Source organism: Nylanderia fulva, unplaced genomic scaffold (assembly GCF_048542155.1).
Source record: "Nylanderia fulva isolate GAGA-0341 unplaced genomic scaffold, ASM4854215v1 Scaffold448, whole genome shotgun sequence".
Taxonomy (NCBI): domain Eukaryota; kingdom Metazoa; phylum Arthropoda; class Insecta; order Hymenoptera; family Formicidae; genus Nylanderia; species Nylanderia fulva.
In genome coordinates this window covers 35,405-42,904 of record NW_028190530.1, presented here as the reverse complement: position 1 = coordinate 42,904, position 7,500 = coordinate 35,405, and positions in this window count along the sequence as shown.

Genomic DNA, 7,500 nt, shown 5'->3' with positions numbered 1-7,500 from the left:
TTGATTAACCTTTCTCGTGAAAACTTGCGCAAGTCTGACAAGCCGCGGATTCGAGTCGTAAGAATCATGGATATCTTTGTACGCCGGATTGAAAGTTATAGAGAACACTCAAGTTCACTCGCTTCGCGTTTTTTTGACAGAAATTTTTGGGAGACGCATAAACAATCATTCGTCCCACTACACCGGTCGACTCAAATTCCGTCAGCGCGCCAGCGATGCAGCCACCGTGTCCGACTCTCTTAACTTAACTCGCTCTACCTTCATGTTTTCATAACGGCATGCTCATGGAAGCAAATGCAAGTGAGTCTTAATCAAGGTCGCCTCATCAGCATATTCGGCAATTAAGAGTTCCACATCCGATTCGTAATTCGGATCCGAAATCTTTAAGTATTTATTATAAGGCGCGTCACCGAGACACTTTTTTTTTCAGTAATGAAACTTTGGAAGTGTTAGTGAGCGGTACCGTTACGAGCAACGATAGACTCGAAAAGATGTTGCTTGAAGCTTTCCCCATTCTGAAAACTTCCCGACATTTCGGGAAGCGTATAGAAAGCAACTGAAAACTATTATTATTACTGTCGCGCGAAACAGGATCAGTGCTACGATCGAGAGAAGGCGGTGAAGAGACCCTTATTTCTTATCATATCACGGAGCGTATCGTCGGCCGTCTCGAGTTAGACATCCCAGCGTTCAGAAAATTCTTCATCGACGAAGTAGGCAAGGCTTCGCCCTTTCATCTGAAAGACTTAGATTGTAATGAGCTTGTACGTGGATCTCTCTGCCAGATGCCCAGCGACGTAAGCTCGTCAATCGTCCCTTGTTTTTGGGCAGGTAATATTGACCTTAGCCACTTCTTGTAATTCCCGAGCACGCGTTTTCACTTGAGAGATCGTGGGTCTAATTGCGCGATCAACAGATCTGTTGCTGTCGTATTTTTTTCGGACGCAGCACGTCAGTAGTACAGACGGAACGATTCGCGGAGCGCTTCTCTATCAAACGCGACGCTGTAGGTTCTTACGTTTGACTTGAGTACCATTGATTATGTCAGTCGCGTGAACGGCGCGGACGGCAATAGTTCGCGGGACGACCTTTGTTGTCGAAAACGCGACGACTTTGTCTCAAAGGACCACTGAGTGTCGGGCGCTGAACGGCGCCGACGCACGATTTCGCGAACGACCTACTGTCGAACAGTCCGACGGAGTTTTGTCTCGAAAGAGACCACTAAGTTTCGTCTCACGAGTCGAATTGGGTTTTGACGACGTGAATCGGAGTCTACCCTACACTTTTTCTCGCGAGCGGGAACTCGACACTTGTTTCCTGTCCTCTTCTTTTGCACACCTCGTTTTGTAATACATGTGCTTCTATTTTCCACCCGCTCTTTTCACTGTCCCCGAAGTCACACGATATCACTTTCTCCGTTTTAGCTTATCGTCCTCTTTATCTTCACAATCCGGCTCAAAGGACATTTTACTCTTCTTTGCGAGAACCTTCGATTTGTTTTTAATTTTCCGCGCAGAAGGCAAATTTATTTATTTATAAGTCGGCTCGCAGAATACGAAGGAGACTGGATTCGGAGAAAAAATTGTAAAGGTGGGAAATTTCCACTTTTGAGGCCCAAGCTGTTTTATTCCGAAAACTCTCGTCAGACAAGATGAAAACGCGGAAGTTCGCTCTAAACGATAAAATTCGCGCGATGGCTCTTTTCGGCTGATATACCCGGAGACGTCTCTTCAGTTTCAGACTCCTCGAGTAACTCATTTTTTGAATCTCGCGGATTCTGGCATCTAAGGGGCGATCGATCATTCCGATCGCCGCGGGCACACTGCTGAAATCCTATTCGCGGACGATTGCCCCTATCACGCCCTCCGAACGCGAGACAAAGCGAGTTTTTTGTAGAGTTCCTCGCTCCATGCGGATCGAAACAACCGGAATAAACATCTCGGGCGCGAATATTTTTTCAAAATTCTAACGATTGACCTTGAGCTCTGGTCGCTTTCGACAATCCGTGACAATTTTAACAACAAAAAAACTCGCAATAATGTCTTCGCATATCCTGTGTATAGCCCATCTTCTTCTACGTTTGAGAGGTCGTTCCGTAATAATTGTCATACTTCCCGATATTCTTTGGCTCGATACTTAGGCATTTCTTTTCGTATATGTTTATTTCATGTCTTCACATTCCCTTCTATTTCGTCTATAGTTTATTAGCGCGTTCTTAACTCGACAACTGGTTCGTCCAGTTGTATTTTGGACACACGTAGTCCCCCTCTGGTTTCACGAGGCATCGTCCTATATACAACACCTGGTGCAGTTTGTTCGGGCTCTTAACGATTCCTGCGCTATTTTTATTTGGGCGGCTCGGATAATTGTTTCGCTGCGCGGCTTAATCGTATCTTTTCGTATGTGGTTGGTAATTAACACTGCATCTCCTATGGTGATTCCGTTTTTTAAAATTACAGTTACTCCCGTTTCTCGCAAAATCTATCCCGAGAATTCCCTTCGTATTCCATTGGTAAATGTCTTTGACGACTAGGTTGTGTGCTTTATTTTTCGACATCCTATGTCAATGGTCGCCTGACGTCTTTCCTATAGTCCGGGGCCATTCGTGTGTGTCACGTAATGCCAATTGAGAGTTATGTTTCCCTTTAATAAATTTAGTGCGGGTCAATCTTTAGAATGTTTCAATTTTATTAATGAAATTTAGTTTTCCTCGCTCTGATCGAATAGATTTTAACTGCGCCATTACCCTATAGTTCGGCGCATCGGTAGTGTAGGTCAGTAAATCATTTTATTGCGCAGTCGCCCTTAGTGGCGACTGCGATCGTTCTTGGTGGGTGGCATCGTATGTGTATGCGATACCGATACTTCGTCGGCGCGTGCCGAGTGGTTCTTCTCCTTCGGAGTCCTCCCTCGTTGCTGTCGGGCGTTCGGAACTGCTATACTAGAAGCTTGGCTCGGAATCCGTATACCCTTTTCGTTGTTCAGGCTTTCGTGCGGGGGGGGGGGAAACTCTTGGTTAAAGTTTACGGTACGCGATTTTTTTTTCCTCATTCATTCTGTCGCGATTTGAATGTCGTTTTTAGCCGTACCGTTTATCGTCCAGCATTCTTCACGGCTGGTGTCCGCGTTTTTTGCAGTGGTTGCAAAACTTTTCTGTTGTGATTACGCGATCTGGACTTCTCTGGTTTCGGAGAAGCGCGTATTTACTGTTACGACGCGCATTCCTCGCTCGTAGTGCCCCGATTTTCCGCAATTGTATAGCATTGTACGGCATTTTTTTGATGATTGCGTCGGCGCTCCCTCATAACGATTTCGATTTGTGTAATTGCTAGATCGCGTTGTAGTTGTGCCCTTTACTTTTTCTTCGGCGGTTGCGGCAATTATTGCCTCCTGCAGTGTTTGGTAATTTCGAGAACGAATAAGTAGTTGTACCTCGTCGCGTAGTCCTATCTGGAAATTCTGTAAGGCTTACTTCTGTATGGTGTTTAAAATAACTCGCTTCTCAATGGGGGAGTGACCTTCTCCCTCCGTCATAGATTCAAACAGCTCCATAGCTAATGTGTCGACGCGCGTTCCGAAAGCTTGCGCGCCTTCATTTGTTCTTTGTTTCAACGAATTAAATTCTATCTGTAGGTGCGTAGTGCTTTGCCTATTCTGATACGTACATTCCAACTGTTGCTTCAGTTCGTCATACGTCTGTATATCTCGCGTTTGGAAATCTAGCATTGCTTTGCCTTTGAGTTTTGTGCATAGGATAGCTCCCACCAATCCTCTCTCGTTAGCAGAGTGTATGTTTGTCATGGCGTACGTGCATGTGCTTAGAAATTCCTGTAATTTATGTTGGGCCGTCCCGTCAAATTCCGGAATCATTTGCCGTGCTTCTTTTAACGATATAAAAGGCTCCTGCGAGCCTTGTCGGTGTCTAGCGTCACTCTCTGTTCGTCCGTACACAACGTCATATTTTTTGTCGTCATTGTCTGGGTCTCGCGTTTCCCTCTCGAGGGTGTGTGTGTCCCGGCGGGTTTAACCCCGTTCGTCAGCGTATGGCGTTAATGTCACGAATTTGTTCGCGTAATATGTTTATTTCCGTGAGCATTTCCCCACGTAGTTCTCGCATGCCTCTCATTATCTCACGTAGCATAGGGTTGTCTATGCCGGCCTCCCTATATATAGGAGTTTCGCGCATCTCGATTTCGTCAACGCGTCTATCTATGTATCGTCTGGTATCGCGGGGGTTAGTTGTTCCTATTTTGCTATTAGGGGGTGGTGCATGTACGTCGGCTTCCACAAGTCGAGTATTGTCGCGAGCTATTGTACCGTGCAGACGGTCAATCTCGCGGTCGATGGCACCCTCGGACACATCCATGCCACCGTTAGGCGGTGTTCGCAGCATGTCCTAATACTCGCTCGGATCGAAAATACTACTATCGTATAATGTAAGCAAGGATTCCCCGCGTTGTGACCCGTTGCTAGGAGTTCGTCTTACGCGTACGTTACTTTCTTTTCTTAATTTTTTAACGGTGTCGGTTTCCCCTTTTTCAAATAAACTTTCGTCAAAAATGTTAAACGGAAATTCGCGTTCGGCTTTCCCGTGAGTATATGATTCGGAGTCGCTCTCTCCCGAATAATATGCTTCTAATTTTGTTCGCACTTTTCCGAGGTTTTCTAAAGTTATCGGTAGTGCTTTGATTGATTGTTCGGCTGAGTCGCTATGTAACCACGATTTATTCGCTATCGCTTGTCGGGGTGTTTCGCTTTCCTCCGACATTCATGCAGTATATAAAAAGTTTGATTCGGACTTACATTAATACGGCTACCATTACTATCGCTCGCTCGCTGACGCTGCAGATCATTGCTCGGTTGTTGATACGGCTAGCGGTCCGGTGTTGTAAGGTGATCCTGCGGGTCGTTGTACGGTGCGATGCGTTGTCCGTGTTGTCGTAGGTCGCGTCCTTAGGTGATGGCCTACTTCCCGTCGGCTGATGCGTTGTCCGTGTGTCTTCTTGTACGTACGGCACGCTGCTGCTTATACGTCGGCTTCTGTTTTGTTCGCTTTCCGTCGATTATTATGTTCGACGTGCCTGATTATTAATACTGCTGTATTTTTCAGGTCTTCCTCCAAGTAGTTCCTGACGGTCCTTCGGCGCAATCCCACCGCTGCCACCAAATTGTTGTGTGCCTCGGGAGAGACACCAGGGGGTCGCGCCAAATTGGGATGGGAATCCGGGGCGTCAGTACTTGTTCGGGTGTTTGAAGAAAATGCACTAGCACTTTTCTTATTAAAAATCTTTATTCAAATTTAACCACTTGGCCTTTATTTATTTCACCAATACTACACTGAAGCTTTACCGGGTGTGCAGCACTGACTTTCTATCACTCCGCGTATCGCGCACAACTGCGAGTCGATGCTAAGTGCGCGCGCGGTTAGCGAGATCGTGTTTAGAGCGATTGTTTGTGTCTGCGACTGAGCGAGTTGGCGCGTCTCTACTCTCTTTTTATAGTGTTGTTTTTTGGAGTTTTCCCGATCGGAAGGGGTGCCTGGCAACAGGTTTCCCCGGTCGAGAATCTAGGTGCAAGCGAAGCAGATTCAAATTCTTCTGCTTTGCTTGCACGTTGACCAATTTCTGTTCCGCGTATATCTCGCATTGTATGCGTTTTTAACGAGGTCATTATCTGTCGTAATTCTGATTCCGCGTATATCTCGCATCGTATGCGTTTTTTAACGCGGTCAGTGTCTGTTGTAATTGCGGATGTAATACGAGTACTTATTTTTTAATACTAGTTACCTTTTAATAGTTATATCTATATCTTTGGGGGATATAACAAATATAATAATTACAAAGTTCTAGTAGATAATTTTTTGTAATAAATAAATGATTTGTATAATTTATTCTTATCTAACTACTGCTCTGTTTTGATAATAATAGTATTATTATGTATTCAATCTCTAAAATACTTTTATATAAATCATTTATTACAAAGAATTATTTACTTTATAATCAATTATAATTATTATAGATAGGCCTGTTTATACACATACACACACTTACACACAATATATATGTGTGTGTGTGTGTGTGTGCGTGCGTGCGTGCGTGCGTGCGTGCGTGCGTGCGTGCGTGCGTGCGTGCGTGCGTGCGGGCGTGCGTGCGTGCGTGCGCGTGTATATACAGGGTGATTCAAAACAACCGTTTGTCCTTAAAATGTCGTATTCCTGACTCAATTCTAAGACGATTTTTCCTTTGCCAAAATTTTATCCGAAGCTTAGTTTTTGAAATATAAAAAGAAATAGTTAGCGAATTACAGCACGAGTACGGGCGGTAATCAGGAGCGGCGCAACACATTATCCGACGCGGGCGATTACGTGGGCGCTCGAAGCGATCAGCTGTTTGTTACACGCGGCGTTTTGTGTGTGTGTGTGTGTGTGTGTGCGTGTGTGTGTACGCGTATACACACACACACACACTTTCTCTCTCTCTCTCACTGATTCTTACCTTGTAGAGATGTTTGATGTCCTTTGACGAATAATTGTTGCCTGACTGGATACAATCCGATATTGACACACTGTGACACACTGCATAATGAAATCATTTTTTTGTAATAAATTCTATTGACACTTTGACTCACGCACTTGATTAAAAATTATTGTAATAAATAACTGATTACAAATTACAACACATAATCACAATCTGAGAGAATTTTCTCTTAGAATTTGCTCTGAAAATTGTGGTAATCGTAGGATAATATTGTATGGAAAAAATTTTATTAGAATTCCTCTAATTAATATTTATCACATTCAAAATAATAATATCTATCACAATAAAATATGAAACATGTTTTATTAATTTTACTAAACCGTAAAGTAAAATTAATGAAATATATTTTATATTTTATTGTGATAAATATTATTATTTTGAATGTGATAATTATTAATCAGAGAAATTCTAATAAAATTCTTTCCATACCATATTCTCTTACAATTACTATAACTTTTAGGGTAAATTCTAAGAGAAAATTCTCTCAGTGTTTTGATTAATTATTAAAAATTACTTGTAAAAACGCGCGGCGCGCACAGCACACGTTACTCGATGCGGACGGCAATAGTTTACACGGCAAGGAGACGACAATCATAATCACAATCTAAGAGAATTTTCTCTTAGAATTTACCTAGAAAATTATGGTAATCGTAGGACATTATGATGTGGAAAGAATTTTATTAGAATTTCTCTACTATTTATCATATTAAAAATAATAATATGTATCACAAGAAAATATAAAATAAGTTTGATTAATTTTACTATACAGTTTAGTAAAATTAATCACACATATTTCATATTTTTATAAAATATGTTTGATTAATTTTACTATACAGTTTAGTAAAATTAATCACACATATTTCATATTTTATTGTGATAGATATTCTTTTTAATGTGATAAATATTAATCAGAGAATAGCTCAGTTGGAAGAGCAGTCGCCCGGCAAGCGAAAGGTCTCGGGGT